Source organism: Takifugu flavidus, chromosome 12 (genome assembly GCF_003711565.1).
Source record: "Takifugu flavidus isolate HTHZ2018 chromosome 12, ASM371156v2, whole genome shotgun sequence".
Taxonomy (NCBI): Eukaryota; Metazoa; Chordata; class Actinopteri; order Tetraodontiformes; family Tetraodontidae; genus Takifugu; species Takifugu flavidus.
Window position 1 is genome coordinate 14567287 of NC_079531.1, and position 17211 is coordinate 14584497.

The 17211-nt window shown below is 50.2% G+C and overlaps 1 protein-coding gene across 1 annotated transcript in view; it reads left to right on the forward strand.

Annotated features, from left to right (window-relative positions):
* The window catches only part of bcas3 (BCAS3 microtubule associated cell migration factor), a 175055-nt gene that overhangs the window by 138616 nt on the left and 19228 nt on the right, over positions 1 to 17211 (forward strand).

Here is a 17211-nt window from a genome sequence, read left to right on the forward strand (position 1 = left end):
TTGAAATAAGGCCCGACTGTAGCGAGCACTCCTGCAGATCCCTGGGAATTCCGACTTGTGTGAGTGCGTTTGTGTCGGTTCTGGGATGTTTTGTCTTTCCCAACTTATCCTCTTCCACTTAATGGCTGCTCCTCTGGACTGTACCGTCATGTTGGGGAAAAACCTCAGCTTTCATCCAGCGAGGTGTAACACAATCTAAGGCTGGACATAAAGCCTGACAGCGCTGGGAGAGAACGGTGTGTGTGTGTGTGTGTGTGTGTGTGTGTGTGTGGGTGTGTGTGTGTGTGTGTGTGTGTGTGTGTGTGTCAGCAGAACTACTGCCTGTCCATATGTGCGATTGAACACAGTATTTCATATCAGTCCATGTTGCTGAGTGTGTTGTATTGAGTGTTCCATCCTTACGTGTGTGTGTGTGTGTGTGTGTGTGTGTGTGTGTCTGGTTTGAAGATGTTGTGAGCGCTGGGTGAGAAGAAGCAGAGTTCGGATCTGTTTTCTATCACTCAGACCTGACCAGTTTTTCTCTCCCTCACTCACTCACTCACACACACACACACACACACACACACACACACACACACACCTTCTCACACACCGTGGATTAAACCGGCCAATAGCTTCCCACTTCACAAGAAGCCCAATGACGGAAGCCTCACGTGTGGAACACAAAAGCACAAACTGCGTCCGCCTAAAAATAGCGTCCGTGTAACGTTGTTTTCTAATCCGCCATAATCCCCAAACTTTTCGCGCAGGTTGACGTCTGCAGCTGTTGCACGCACGGTAGAGCGCGAGCGCGAGCGGCGCTACGCCGTGGCCGTCTGACGCCCGCTTGGGACTGACTGACCGTCCACGTCGAGCAGCAAACACGAGTAAAAACCTCAACCAGTTCACAGCAGCCGATCCTCAGATCGACGATATTAGCGCCATCTTTTCCCTTCCTCTTCCTTTGCCTTTCGTTAGCTTCTTTCAGATCTCGGCGTTTTTTGCTGCGTCGTCATGTCTCAGTGATGCGCCCCACATCTGCTCGGAGCCCCCCCCCCCCTGCCGTCACCTGACCCCTGCCGGCCCCTGTTTGCCCCCAGCATTGCCGGAGTACTGCACTGAAATCATCAGCCCCGCTGGGGCAGGGGTACGAGGTCCCGGAGGAGGAGCGGGCCCTGCTCATTCACCCAGCTTAGTAGAGCAGGGATTGGGTTTATGTGACAGGTGCCAGGGGGACTGGCCATCCCCGTGCAACAGCACATGCACGCACACGCACACACACACACCGAATCTGCTCATGCCTTAATCCTCAGCCAGCTGTTGCAGTTGCTAGCCCAATCAGTCTAAAGTGTCGAGCGCTGGGGAAGCTCGTCCATCTTTGCGTGCGTGCGTGAGCGTGGAGGGAGGTGCACGGGGGGCAGGTAGCTGCCAACCATTCCTGGACCCCCCCCCCCCCCCCCCACCCTATCCACCGCTGACGGCTTGGGCGCCCAGGCTGATGTCTTCATAACACATGTTCCCCCTATGCCATGAGCATGCTCTCTCTCTCTCTCTCTCTCTCTCTCTCGCTCTCTCTCTCTCACACACACACACACACACACACACTCTGGTTCATTATCTTGCCCCCACTAACAGAGGTCCAATTCCATCACAGTCCACCACAGAGGTGAGAGAGGTGAGACCCAGCAGACAGTCCTCACCCCCCCACTCCTCCCATTTTCACCATCCCTCTGTGACCCGACAGACATGGACTAATCCATCAGCAGCCTGGGACGGGGGTGTTTTTGGCGTGGGGTTTGGAGGGCGCCGCGTGCGCTGTCAGGGTGCACCGCTGCCAGTTCAGGGCTCATGTCATTACGAGGGTTTCTCAGCATCCAGGAGATTATTGGATGGATGGCGCGCTGAGGTTATCCTCCAACAGTCGCCTGTCCAAAAGGAAACATTGCAAACTCCCGCGTCCGTGTGATGTTTTGGCTAATACTGCTGCGTGGAAGGATAATCCTTAATTTTCCACCAAATGAAATTCCATCTGTGGTTCCGTCAGAGCTGCTAGCGTCTTTCTGCCGCGGTGCTGCTTGGTTTCATGGGATTATGCTGACACTGCCGACTTTATGCAATGAAACGATGGCCTCCCTTGTCTCCTTCAACAGCTGAGACGAGCTGCAGATTTACTGCTTTGACTCATAGGTGATAATTCGTTTAGTATGCTTGACGCTGTTCCCTCGTCTGCAGACAGGAAGTGATACCGCAGCACAATTTTTTGCCGAATCTTTACTTATTCTAAAAGACAGAGTTTGAGGAGGCTGTGTTGAGGCCAGTAGCTGCAGAGCGTCACTTCCTTCCTTCGTTTTCAAGCGTTGCTCGTGTGCAGAAGTGTTTCTGAGGGCATTGCTCGGGGGATTTAGCAGTTAGCATTCGGCTCCGTTGATCAGCGGGCAGATGAGATTCTGGGCTGCACACGCGCTCGTTTGCGTGCAGCCAAAATCGCCACATTAACGAGCTCTTAACAGCACAGATGGAGACCGAACTCAAGCATCACAGCAGCACCAAAGATGGAGATGAGAAGCCCAAAGTCGCGCATTGAGCCGATTACCACAAGAAGCTGACGGGCCACCTAAACTAATTGAATCAGCTGGACTCTCGGGAGAGTTTGAGACATTATTTAATGTTGTTTTGCTCATTACGAGGCAGCAGATGCATATTTGTTTGCCCTGGGCATTAATGTTATATTCCCTTCCCAGGGAAAGTCGTCCCGGCCCGTTCCCTACGAGTGTGAAGCCAAGCAGGCAGCAAATTCAAGTCTTATGAGGATGATTCACATAATGCGATGATTTCATAATGTCATTAGTTTATTAAGTGATCACAAGATGAAGCTGGGAGCTTCATCAGCAGTTCATATGGACCGCTTCCACGCAGCCTGCTGTGCACGAACATGATATCTGTTAGGAGCCACATCAATAAGATGTGTTAATATGATCCACATTACCGAGACCTTCCTTTCTTTGTCAATAACACAGCTAGCGATGCTCCCATGATGGTGTTTGCTATTAAGGAACTTAGTATGCGTATATCAATATTGGGAAAATGGGAGGAAAACCCATATACACAAATGTACTTGTTCAAATTTCACATTGACTTTATTTCTCATGTAGCTGGGGGGGTTGAAGCGAGTTAGCTAGAACCCTCCCGAAGCTAAAGTAGATCCAATATCATATGAGCTTTTAGCCCCATATGGTCTGTCTCTTTATAATCAATGCCGCTTGACAATTAGGAGCAATTAGCTCCACATTTGGAATAATGAACATAATATGTGTCCCTCCACCTGATCAGTTTGCGTCTTTATGTCTAAATGTGCTGAATGCTAGTAGACTAGCTAGCAGCCAACACTGATTCTTAATTATAAAGATAGCGAAGTGGACCTTTGGAGTTGGACTCGTCTCCCTGGAGAATCTCATCATCTTTGATCCTCGTGCATTTAGAGGAAAAAACGCCAGATATTTTAAGCTTTATGATTCCTGGGTTTTTTTAAGAAAGCGTCCATTGATTCTTTTGAATTATCTGTATTAGTTTTGATCTTTTTCCTGGTCGTGCTCCATATTTCCCTGTGCAATCTATAGAAACTGTGATGCTGTGTGTGTGCGTATGTGTGTGTGTGTGTGTGTGTGTGTGTGAACTGGAGAGCCCCTGAGTGCTCTTTGAGCTAATAAAACAGCAGCTCTCTCAGACACTGGACACCCTCGATCAAACTCCATCACATTACTGAAATATTAGCCTCTCTCGAAGGGCCAGGGGCCCGTGCCCCCTGTTGACGTGTCAACGTTGCACCGGTGGGTGCGCCTGTGTGTGCGAGCGCACGACCGCGGGCGCCTGTGTGACGGCGAAGCCGCGAATAGCTCCATGTGTGTTTACGCCCCTTACGTCCCTTCACAACAGTCCGAATCAGCCCTCTGGCGTTCCCATCGATCCCCGTCAGGAGATGTGACGTCTGACGACTCTTGGCCGTAAGAACATGTTTTGCTCACAACTTGTGTCCGTCTCATCCGTAAAAGCCCAGATGAGCCGTTTCAAGGGCAGGAATTAGTCGTTATAGGCCAAGTTAATCCAAGTAAAATAACGTTGACCTTGCTTTGTAAAAGTGGGAATCGTGGCACAAGCTGGGACGCAGGACTGGTTTCAGCCTCCTGTGGGAAGAGGGAAATATCGGCGCTGGTTTTGGTGTTTGTGAAGCCCAAAACACCAGCGGCCACAGGGAGCCAAATACAAAGATTATCACTCCTCGCCAGAGCGCCAAGGACAGAAAGCTGTTGGGAATCAATAACGATCCAGATTTATGTCTCAATCCCACCCAGCACAGATTAGGTCACGGCATGTCCCGCGCTCCCTGCCAGCGCAGCGCAGCACACGGGACGCAAATTACACCAAATTACGCTGATCCGGTGACAGGTACTTAACATAAGACGGGATCAGTTGGAACTTTAATGAATCTTCCAGCGACAATCGACACATGGTGAGACAAAACAGGATTTAAAACAGCGCGGGCGTAGATTTGATTTCCCCCAAAATAACAAAATAACATCTGTTGTCAGCGATTTTAAACAACAGATCGGAGGGGCTGTTGTTGATCTGAGGGGGTTTATTCCGCGGGCTTTGGGTTCCATCCCCAGCAAAATGATCCCTAAGTCAACATCCGTGAGAATAAACTTCACCATTTTTCAGCGCCCTGCGTCGTGAGGACGGTTATAAAATGAGCAAAGAACCAAACCAGGACATCCGATTGATTGTGTGATGCAAAATCAAACGTGCAGGCGCTTCAGCGTCGACGTTCGGGGATATTTTGGATTCCCGTTGGCGCCAGGGGAGGTTAGGCGGGTTAAGAATCTTAGCGGGCCAGCTAAAACCTTTTGGAGCGGGTCCTTATTAATCTCTCCCACACCCCCACCAAGACATTAGCACCAGGTTTAGGCCGATTTACCTCGCCTGATAACGCCCACGCCAGAAAAACAGGCATTATTTTTCTCATCTCGGACCAGAGCGGCGCTGAAATCCTCTGATTCCTCTTCCTTTTCTCTGCTTTTGCGTTTCTCTGGGAGGATCGTTGCGCATCTTCCTCGTGTCCATGCAACGCCCGGCCTCTCCCTTCATCACTCGCTCACTTTCTTTCATCTCCCTTCTGGATCAAAGCTCCATTTCCCCTTTCTTCCATTTACGACAACTCAACTTCCTGTTCGGTATCTTTCTTGAATTGGCAGATTCTTCTCTTCCTGCTACCAGAACAAAAAAGGAGCTCCCAACAAAGACTCGCTTGTCTGAACTCGCTTCACTCATGCAAACAGATGATTAAATAATAATTTATAAAGAGCTGATTTGTCATTTGTGGCCACGTTGGACCCTCCTCCCCTCAGATGAACTCATTTCCTGTGAATCAGCTGATCTTCAGCCTCGTCGTGTCACTTCCTGACTGTCATACTCCCAATTTTTCCTTCCGCCGTCTGAGATTTGGTTTTCCTTTCACACCTCTGAACCCCCCCCCCCCCCCCCCCCCACCCAGTGACACCCGGTGTGTTGTCGGGGTGAGTTAAGACCCCACGGCTATCCTGGATTATCCTCGATGTAAGAGCCTTAACTGTGACCGCCGCCACAGGGCTACTGTCAGCATCAGCACACACACGTACAGTAGCTGCACACATGCAACACACACCCACAGCCTGTCCAAGGAAGGTGTGTGTGTGTGTGTGTGTAGGGGGGTGTTGGGATTCCTCCTGTAACTTTGTTGTAATACACCCAAAACAAGATGGGATCTCTTTGGGATTCTCCACCACTTCTCTCCGTTCGAGGTGAAAAAAGACAAGAAATGTCGGTAAAATCTTTATTATTTCTGTTTCATCGTTACACTTTTCCCCATCTTAGTTAAGATCTAGTGTGTGATGATCAACAATCTTGTTTACAGTCACGGCACTTATAAAAAAAAGGAGTTCAATATTTATCCGTCACAAATTAAAGCCCGACGACATTCCGATGCCGGAGAGGGAACGCCGGGGAGGGCGTTGATTGAGTCTCCTCCCCGTGGTGTGGATTTATGATGGTGTGTGTGTGTGTGTGTGTGTGTGTGTGTGTGTGTGTAGAATGCTGAGATTAAAGGGGCGGAGCTAGTGCCGTGTTTTGGCTCCAGTTCCATGGAGGCCGTGAAATGTGTTTTATTGTCGCTTCATCCTCACACTGTGGCGGAGCCCCATTTCACACTAGATTGTGGGGCCGTGTGTGTGTGCGTGTGTGTGCGGACACTCCCCGGGGGCCGTGGCTAATTGGACAAATTTGCACAGCAGGGGCGGAGGCACATGCGCAGCAGGAGACTTGATTTATGGGACACTCGTGTGTTCAGATGATGGCGCGGATGCAGAAACCCACCGCAGAGTTGTTTTATGTGCGTTTGTTGCCAAATAATCACACAAAAATCAATTTTGCCCACCAAAGCTGCTCCTGCAGCTTCAGCTCGGGCGCCACTCGCCGGCGGGGGGACCCCCCCCCCCCCCCACCAGTCAGCGAGGCGATGGCATTGAAGGGATCCGGGAGAAGTGTCAGTGTAAAAAAAGTGAAATGTTTTGTAGGAAAATGGGAAAAGTTGAGCTACAATTGTGGGGAAATGTGGATGTTTTAAAATTTCTTCAGCCATTTGAAGATGACATGGTTTTCCATTTTCAGCTAATAGCTGTGGTTGAAAATTGTAGTCGGTAGCCTTCATTATCGGTCTTTAGGCCGGAGAGCGTCCCGGTTGGAAACATGGTGTTACCGCAGCTGGATCCATTTTGAGAACTTGAGAGAAAAGCGGCGTCCTCACCCCGGCGTCCTCGCCCCGGCGTCCTCGCCCCGCCGTCCTCGCCCCGCCGTCCTCGCCCCGCGTCCTCGCCCCGCCGTCCTCGCCCCGGCGTCCTCGCCCCGCCGTCCTCGCCCCGCCGTCCTCGCCCCGCCGTCCTGTCCTCGGAGCCCCGGAGCTGCTCAGTGGAGCGTGCTTCTGTGTTTTGGACTGGTGTGAGCTGCCTTGTTGACTGGTTTTTCTCCTCTCTGTTATTACGCCTCTTTGATGCTTCCACTGACACGTCGGTCAGAGTTTCCGACACCGCAGTCGTGTTGTGTGAGGACGGCGTGCGTGTTCCTGTGCCGTGCACTCCCTTTTATGTGCCCGTGTGAGACGGGGGAAACCTAACGGTGCAGAGGCCGCGCCAGTATCTGGGCCCCGGCCTGTAGGGTGGTGGTACTAGTTTGGTAAACACACACACACACACACACACACACACATAGAAAATCAGTGTCACATTTAGCTTGGCTGTCTCCCAGTGCTGCTCTGTCATTTACTGTATTAGCTGTGGTCTTGGTGCTGAAATGGCCCATTATGTGGGCTGTGTGTGTGTGTGTGTGTGTATGTGGGCTGTGTGTGTGTGTGTGTGTGTGTGTGTGTGTGCAAATGTAGCTGATTATACTTTATAAGTGTAATAGCATGTGTTTCTACACAAATGAGTCAGATATCTGTGTGTGTGTGTGTGTGTCTGTGTGTGTGTGTGTATGTATGTGTGTGTGTATGCTTGCGAAAACACTGTTGTTGTTTGCCTCCCTTTTGCCGCCACAGTGCTGGAACGGCGCTGGCCACACACCCTTTGATGTGTGTGTGTCTCTGTGTGTGTTTGCATGAGTGTGTCTTGATGCAGGGGCCACATTGGATGACAAGATGTTCTGCTCTTTCTCAGCAGGATCCTTCCTGCAGCTGCCTCCACACACACACACACACACACACACACACACAGAGTCCATCTGTACATGGTTACTTCCCCCCCTTTGTCCTTTTTCATCTTCCCTTGTCTTCCTACTCGCTCTGTGCAGAACAGGAAGTGACATCACCGTCTGATTTCCTGGTCTTTCACTAAAGTGTCAATCAGAACTGCATTTAACAACCCCCCCCCCCTCCATCGCTGGGCCGTATTTAACACCAATTTTCAGTATTTTGAGCATGATTTGTGCATAAACAGATCAAAGTTTGGGGTTCTCAGAGCTGATTTGTCACCACGGTGGCGGCGCCGTCTGATTGGCCACTGCAGGATCCAGTAACAGGCTATGAAAGCCAGAGCCGTGGCCTTAATGGGTTTTCTGGAACCCAGAAGAAATGAATTCTGTTCACAATCGCTGCACTTTGAGGCACGGTGACCTGCAGCGTTTAAAACCGAAGCACATGTGCCCCTTTTTTCCCCGTTTTCATTCTTTAATTTAGGCTCCTGAGCCGCCGTATCTGACACGTGTTGCCCAGGCAACCTGACAAACTGCTCTTTTTCTCTGCCAGGCGTCCGATTTACGAAGCTTTGGGCTGTTTTCTCCGATTCCAAATGTTCAAATGAGGATTCAGAAGCTGGGTCTGTGTCTGCGTGGATAAAGAGCGAAGATTCCCGTCAGGAATTCAAACCCGATTTTTTACGACTCTTTACTTCTGCGATCTGCACCTCCAGATGTTTTCAGTGATGTTTTCAATGATTCCACAGAGAAATTCTTATTTTTACGGCCATCTGGTCTTCTGATTACTGATTTAGAGGAATCGGTGTCAAGTCAATGAGCCTCTCTCACAATGTCACTTTCTCTCTCTTTTACACACACACACACACACACCACACCACACACACACACACACACACACACACACACATAAATACCATAACTTTTCATCTGTCTCACACTACTGGTGTTTTCCCACACTTTCACAGCTCGATAGGAGCCACAATTCACTCTGATACTGGCTGAGATATTAAGGGTGTGTGTTCTCTCTCTCTCTCTCTCCTCTCTCTCTCTCTCTCTCTCTCTCTCTCTCTCTCTCTCTCTCTTCTCTCTCTCTCTCTCTCGGGAGAAGCACAGCTCGTTGATTTTCTCAATGAGGGTTGTCTCCTGTGTGTGCGCGCGTGTGTGTGTGTGTGTGTGTACTGTGAAAACAACCTGTTGGTGGGTCACATTATATCTTGGCTTTCAGAAATATGCAGCTTCCTATCAGTCCAGTTTATCTTGTTTCCTTTTCCACCATCGTGTGTGTGTGTGTGAGAGAGAGAGAGGGGGATTTATTGTTGTTCACCATCGTGGCCCAAAGTAAACGGGTGACGTATCGGTCTTGTGTTCTCTATTGTCTGAGGGTCATCTGGAAGTGTTTTGGACAGTGATGGCTCCTCGGTGTGGGACGCCCTGAATCATTCAGAAACTCCCCGTTACAATATTTCCATTGTTTATTTGTTTTCTCTGTGTTTCGCCGTCTAGTTAGAGGGGAGAGACGGAACCCCAGAGAAGCAGCAGATTTGTTTACACGGGGGTGAACAGAGCCCGTCCTTCGTCTCCGCTGTGAGAAATCGTTAATTGGGCTTTTGAATTTATCAACTTTCAACCCCTGTTTCTTATTTATGAGGGGGGGGGGGTTGCTGTGCATCGTCAGCATCTCTGCTGTCTCTCTTCCTACTCATTCCTCATTTGTTACTGCAGCCGTATCTTCAGTAAAATGAGCGACTGGAACCACAACGATGTCTGAAATAAGAGAAAAAAGGGTTTTTAATTATTATCTTGTGTGTGTGTGTGCGTGAGAGTAGCAGGGTCGGTGGGTGTTGTACTCAGCAGGACCTTTTGCTATTCTTTTGGGGAGTGTGTGTCTGCTCATCCCTTTGTGTGCATGTGTGTGTGTGTTTGTGTTGGCCGTTGCCAGCGGAGATCGATGGTCTGTAAAGTGGATTCCTTATTGGCCTGTTTGCTTTGGCAGCTCTTGAAAGAAGCCCACTGATTATACTCCCAGATGTGACACATGCGCGTGCACACGCACACACACACACACACACAAAGGTCACTGACGCTTGCTTACTTTCATGCTGGTGTAGGTTGAGGAAGGGGAATATGCATACATGCCATCCTTTAACCTTGTGTGTTGTGGCAGGTTACATCTTCACAAGCACACACACACACACACGCAAAGGTCACTGACGCTTGCTTACTTTCATGCTGGTGTAGGTTGAGGAAGGGGAATATGCATACATGCCATCCTTTAACCTTGTGTGTTGTGGCAGGTTACATCTTCACAAGCACACACACACACACACGCGCACACACACACTTCAAAGGCTTGCTATATGTCACTGATAAATATTATGACACTATTTGGTTCATCTGGGTCTTTTTTGGTGTTTTTAACACTCGCCGTCCCTTCGCATCTGAGACGATGACTTCTGGGGGGGGGGGGGGGGTGAAGGCTCACAGAGGCCTCGCATGTCTGCGCATGAACACAAAAAAGGGCTTCCTGGACCGCGATGAACTGCACAAACTGTTTGGAGAAGGCTGAAATTATGTCCGTTTGTTTCCGGTCGTACAAGAAAGCTGCAGAAAAAAGGTCGGACTGAACCTGGAGGTGTGTGTAGCCTTCACCCCTCAGGTGCTCCATCGAGGAGCATGACGGGATGGCGCCGCGTTTGTCCAGGAGCATGATGGGATGGCGCCGCATTTGTCCAGGAGCATGATGGGAAGGCGCTGAAATGTTGGCAGGAAATAACCTTCAGAGAAGATGAGCCTCCGTGACATTAAAGGCCTAATTTCATTTCCACCTTCCACGATGTCATGGCATGATATTTTTATTTAGTTCCTCCTGTCTGTGTATATTTTTAGGGGGGGGGGGGGGGGGGGCTAAATGACTGTGAGTGGCTGTGACTGGATCTCTGTGGTTAATGTTGTTAGCATGGAGTCGCTCCCTCCCACCAGCATGTCAATACTAATATAAAGTTGCTCGATTGCTATGGAAGATGGCAAATAGTCGGGGGGCAAAAAGGCTTGTGTGTGTTTAGGGGAGTAATGATGTGTGTGTTTAGGGACTTTAAGTGAGTTCAGTGTGTGTGTGTGTATGTGTGTGTGGCCTAATAAAAGCACCGGTCCTGACATTTTTACTGCAGGTAAGTGGAGGCTGAATTTATGGTGCTTGTTTAGAGGCCTGAGGAGGGTTAGCTGCCCACAAGCTGGTCAAACACACACACACACACACACACACACACACATCTATTTATGCCGTCTGTTTGACAGGTTTTACCCTGAGCTGAAGCGACCAGCTCAACCAATCCAAACGTCCCAGTTCATGGTCCATATTTACATTCACGCACAAAAGCATGAACACTTTCATCCCAAGAAGGCCTATTTTTTTTCCCTTCCGACGCCGCTTGGCGTCCGTGACGGCAGCGGAGCGGTTTGAGAGAGAGAGATGAGGGGGAAGAGGACAGAAGGACATTCCCAGGTGGCTGCTTCATTTACAGCACAATTCACCCCGAAGTGGGCGAGGAAATGAAATGAGCCCCGCCCCCGCGGCCAGTCCGATTAATTCCCTGTCAGATGCTTGAATTTAGACCCAAGAGAGAGAAATACGATAATGGAGGATTTATTCGCCTGGAGTGAAGAGGCTGGCGGAGTGGCGCTTGTATAATGCTTCCTCTTTCCCTCTGTGGCGCTCACATCAAAGCCAGAACTTTCTTCTTCTGCGGGAAAGTCAAAGGAACAAAGTGATCCGCCGACATCGGCGTTCATTCCTGCTCACTCGCCGCCAAACTGGACTGTTCGCCCCCCCCCCCCGCGTGGCGCGATAAGGTCAGCTTAGGGACACATTATGCGAGGCAGGGCGTAAAGATCCGACAGGATTTAGGAGGATTTCCGTGAACATGAGGTCGTAGCTTTGAGAATCCTCTTCATTTACCCCCCTGAGAGGAGCCCGGGCCCAGTTCAATATTCGCCGGCACGCCACGGCGAGCGGAGCGGCGTGATGTTTCAGTCCAGCCGCACGCTCTTCTTCTCTGGACACCTCAGAGCTTTTCCTGCAGCTGACAGGAAGTGGGGCGTGACCTGGAACGCTCAGACAAAACAAATGTATGTGGAAGAAGCGGCGGGAAAGTCAAACTGAATCAGGGGTTTGATGAGCTGCCTTCACCCCCCAGTGGGGTACGAGCACCACAGCAGCCCCCCCACCACCACCCAGCTCTTTCCTTTACCTCGGGACGGGGGGTTGTATATAAGTAGACCCTGCTGTGTAAATATCACTAAGGTATTTATTTGTGCTGTATCGCAATTCCAGTAAACAGCGGACAACCCCAGTTTAGATTTGGGTTGGAACCCTTCCCAGAAAAATAAGAAGCAAAGGATTGTGGGTGAGACGGGGCAGAAAGACGCGCGGCGAGGAAGGAAATGAGCGAATTCGGGGTGATTGATAAAGGCCTGCGAGTCCTCAACGCCGCCTGTAAAACACAGATGACAAGGAATGGACACATCCATCTTTCTGACACACGCGCGTATCCACGGGCGCTGACACACACGGAAACTGTGTAATTGAATATGGTGCAGAAAGCAAACATTCTGCTGTAAACAGATCATCTGTCACCTCCATAGCTTAATCCATATCCTTTATGCCAAATGGAGAAACACACACACACACACACACACACACACACACACACACTCCTGCTTGTCAAACAAACAAATGAGGCCGGAGTGCCTGTGAAAGTCATCGCCATGACCATCCCAGCTTCATCATCACGTTAGCCTGCTCCATTACACAGCAACCTGATCTGGCCTGAAATCAATTAGCCGGTCCTGCTAGCACCGTGAAGCGTGCGCGCCCCGATCTTTGTTTTGGTTAGACGGAAAACGATGTGCAGCGCCGAGGAGGGCGGCGGAGGCGCCACGTCACCCGCCGGATGAAAGAGTCCCTGGACCGGTTTGACGGGGATGCTGGTTTTGAGGAAACTGGCGGATTATCTGAGGCGCGAGGAATGAGTGATGGAAGAAGCCGCCACGTCGCTACATCCAGGCGCCGGACCGTTAGCCGACCGTTAGCGACCGTTAGCCGCGCGGCCGGCGTGTCACGGTCCCAAAGTGTCCGGCCTTCAGCTCGTTATTAAAATGTCCCTCCTTTCTTCCCCTCCACCCCCTGTTCGGTGACGTTCACCACGGGCGAAGGATCCGATCCTTGTTCAGGAATTATGATGCGTTTGGGTTTGTTTTTTTCTCGGATGCGTCTTTGTGCACGCTGATGCAGATCATTTCCTAATTACTGTCGGCTGTTTCCTATCAGCATATTGAATTACTTGCCCCTCTGCCTCTGTGTAAATGTGCAGTCGTTCTCAATAACGGGCAGATCTTTTGGAGTGTTCTACACCAAAATCACTGCTTTATGGACATTTTTATCAGAACATGGAGCATTTGGTGCCTTCAGGGCCACACTAAAGATCACTCTAAGAGTAATTCGGCTCCGATTTCTTATCAGGCTCGGAGGAGCAGGACTTTCAGGATGGTGTTTTCCAGATTCGCCTTTGCTCAGTTAACAAACGTCCTGGCAGAGGAGGCGGCACATCTGTACCACCTGCTGCTGACCTGCTGAGGTTAGGAATAAGCCCTGAGAGGTTCTCCTCCTGATGCTCCTCCTGGTGTTCCCGGTCCCTTCTCCCTCGGGACCGGGAACACTGGTGCGCCGCCTACACTTCCAACATTTAGAAACAATCATTAATCGACTTTAAATCAACTCCATATGTGCCATCAGTCTGTACCTTTTGGTATGATGCTTTAAAGATGATTAACATGTAATAACATTATTATTACATCTGGTAATCCATTTCTCAGTGCTGATTTTGCCCATGTTATCGCTGATAAAGAGCTAAATTCCACGTCAAACTGTTGCATTTACCTGCTCCGTTCACACACACACACACACACACACACACACACACACACACACACACACACCCCATTAATACATTAATCCTAGATCCTAGTCGTAAAAGCATCTCCGCAGTCTAATTTCAACATTAGCTTAGCCAGTGTTAAACTGCCGACTCGCTCGCAATTAACAGCGTACAGGTTAATGTGTCTCCAACAGATCTTTATATCTGACTGCCATATGTTTCTGCAGGCGCGCGTGTGTGTGTGTATGTGTGTGGGGGGGGTGACGGGTTACTGAGTAAAGTGCCCTGAGGCAGATCCTGGTATTGACAGGGATTACTAACACTTAGCTGACACCAGTGAGACGGCAAAGGGAGTAAATGATTTAGAAGCACTGGCCTTAATGTAATGAAAGAAAGGCCGTATCTGTCACGAACACACGCACACGCAGGTCCACACACACACACACACACATACCTGCCTATGGGTGCTAATCCTCTGAGCTTACATCTCCATTAACACTAGCGCTGCACTACAAACCCACTCTGCCAGCTAGCTAGCACTCTTCGCTTTGCCCCCGAGGACAGCGGAGCCACGCTCTCTCGCCGCCTCTCTGTGTCTCTCTCCCCTCTCTCTCTCTCTCTGACACACACAAATAGACACACGAGGCCCGAAGGGTTGTCAGAATGGGTTCATGCCACAGTCACAGAAGCGTGTGCATGAGTGAAAGTCTGTTGAAAGTGTTTTCTGGTGAAGTTGTCTTGTAGTGGAGGCTGAATGGCTCTGCATTAGCGCCGCGCTGACATGGACGCTCAGAATCGGATGAGGCTAATGCGAGTGGCGCACGCCGACCTTTCCTCCTAATTCTGCTGTGATGAAGGTCGGCCGCCACGTCGGCGACAGTAACCAGGCTGATTGAGAAGCAGCCTCCTCTGCGCACATGGATGTATTCACATCTCCCCTTTTATGCTCAGGAGACGAGACAGAATCAGGAAAAGCAGGAAACGCAGCATTAGCACCTTATTATGCTAGCTGTTGAAGTATTTGCAGTACGTTTGAGACGATGTACCGGGCCAAAGGTTCGCTAATGACTACAGCTTTATGTACATCAGGGGCAAACATGCGTTTGGGTCCTTCAGCTCCGCCTCAAGTGTACTTTCAGCAGAGGTCTGGAGCACAAGGTCAGCGCTGGGAGGGGCGCCAGCTCACCCAACCACTTCAATTTACATTCAAAAAGAGGATTTCAACTTTCCCTTGATGTTTTTTTTCTTATTTTTAACAAACGCAGTCGCACAGTTTGACCGACTGTCAACCATGTAACCCCACAGAAGACTGAAGGAAAACTGGCTTCCATCCCAAAACCTCTTTTCCCTGACCGAGCGGTGCAGCTTTGCCGAGCGATTGTAGTTTGGGATCACAGCGTTCCGAGGCGCGCCTAATGAACTCGTAATAATAAACTCGGTGTTGAAGTAACACCCGATTTATGACCTGTTTGCTAGTAACAGACTGTTCCTGTTTTCCCGGCACCAGACTTCTCAGGAACACTGCTTTGGTTCACTCTCCATCACACACACACACACACACACACACACACACACACACATGCACACACCATTACTAATACAGCGCCGGTAATAAAGGAATTAGTCTGATCGACCTGCTCGCAGTAAAGCCTAATTGAATTAAACTTAACTGTGCATTTGTGTTTTAACTGCACTTGTTACCCAGAAACAGTGGCATGAGGAGGAGGAGGAGAGAGGAGGAGGAGGGGGGGAGGAAGGGCATGAAAGCTTCTTTAGTGTGGACCTCCTTCTCTTTGGAGTTGAGCGTCCAAGTTATTACTCAAAGCTGTTCATAAATATCTCCATGTCCACCTTAAAAAAATGGATTTCTTTGGATTTATTTCCCATTTCTGCTGAAAGTGGGATCCTGGATGTGTCTGATGAGATGTGATTAACCCTTAAAGCAAGGCAGCGCCGGCTGGGGGGGGGGTGAGTGGGGCCAGTCGGTGGGGGCCAGCAGCTGGATGCAGAGTGCCTTTTAATCCCGTCAGGTTTTAACAGGACCGGGAGGACGACGACACCCTCCAGTCGTCTGGATCCTCCTGCCAACACTTCCTCACATTTCCAAGGCTTTACAGGCAGAAATGAAAATGGAGGGGGTGGGGGGGGGGGGGGCAGGCGGTAAACAGATTTGGGTGCCAAGGAGAGACGCGTCAGCTGTGACATGTCCAACACTTTAGAATTTGAAGGCTCCGCTCACAGGCTGAGGAGAGCTGATGCGTTCAGGCGAGGATGAAGCGTGGGTCGTGGAGACGTCCTGTGATTTAGGGGGTGGATGAAGACACAAAGACCTGGCGCGGTCCGACACCACCGGCACCAGGACTCCCGTCCTGGCCCAGCAGCCGTACAGTAGCAGGGAAACATGTCTGAACTGGTCGGCAGTTATCAGCGCCGGCCTTCAGGCCCCCGTATTGGCCAGAGCCGGCGCTGATAAACTTCAAGCTCTTCCTGACCTTCTGCCAGGCGCTTATCATCCAGAAAAACCACCGCTGTCGAAACCTTTGATCTGCCTGGCTCTCCGGCTATCAGGGAGCTGACTACTGTGTGTGTGCGTGTGTGTGTGTGTGTGTCCTGTGGCCTGGTCAATCTCAGCCCTGCTGCAGCCCAGTGACAGGTGCTAATGCCAGGGCGAGAGGCTGCACGGCCCCCCCGTGATAACGCCCACACACCCCCAAAAGCATACAAACACATTCAAACACAGCGGGCTGAGCTTCCTGATAACTTTCCCTGCACTTCAGAAGGAAAATGGGTGTTTGTGCTCCATCGATCCCCTTTTTGCTCTTCAAAGAATTCCCTTTCAGCCCCCCCAAAGCTAACGGCCGCTAGGCTGTGTTCTCGTGGATTCGTATGTGTCACACAACCGTGTGTGTGTGTGTGTGTGTGTGTGTGTGTGTGTTGCACTTTTTTGGGCTTCTGCTGCTTCCGGATGGACAGAACAAAACCTACTTGAAGGTTTTGTCAAGGATGAAGCCATTAAACGTTGCCCCACATCTAAAAACGGTTCATTTGGGAGGGCTGGTGCTCTCTTTTATGTCATTTCCTGAAGAATATAATCAGTTTGCTCTGCAGGACCATTACGGAACCCGTTGCATTGATTAGCCTTGTACAGCCTTTTTTCTGGCATCAGCCGTAGCTCTTAGTGGGAATCTGTTTATTCATCCAGCTGTCTCTCGCAGTAAATGTTCCCCTCGCCGAGCGGAGGCGAAGAGCATTAGCGATCAAGCTAACATTCATTTCTACCACGTTTCTAGAGGAGCCGGCCACAGGGAGTTTGCTCCCAAACGTTCCGGCTGCACTTCCTGCACGGAAAAGACAGAGAAATGAGGAAGACAAAGTGAAATTAAAGCTGGGAGAGGGTGTGTTTCTGCCTGTTTCTCTGAGTGCTGAGTAACGGTCTGACAGCAGGGTTAAACTGTTCCCTTCTGCCTCTATCACCTCAGAGTGCTGGCCACACTTTCACACACACACACACACACACACACAC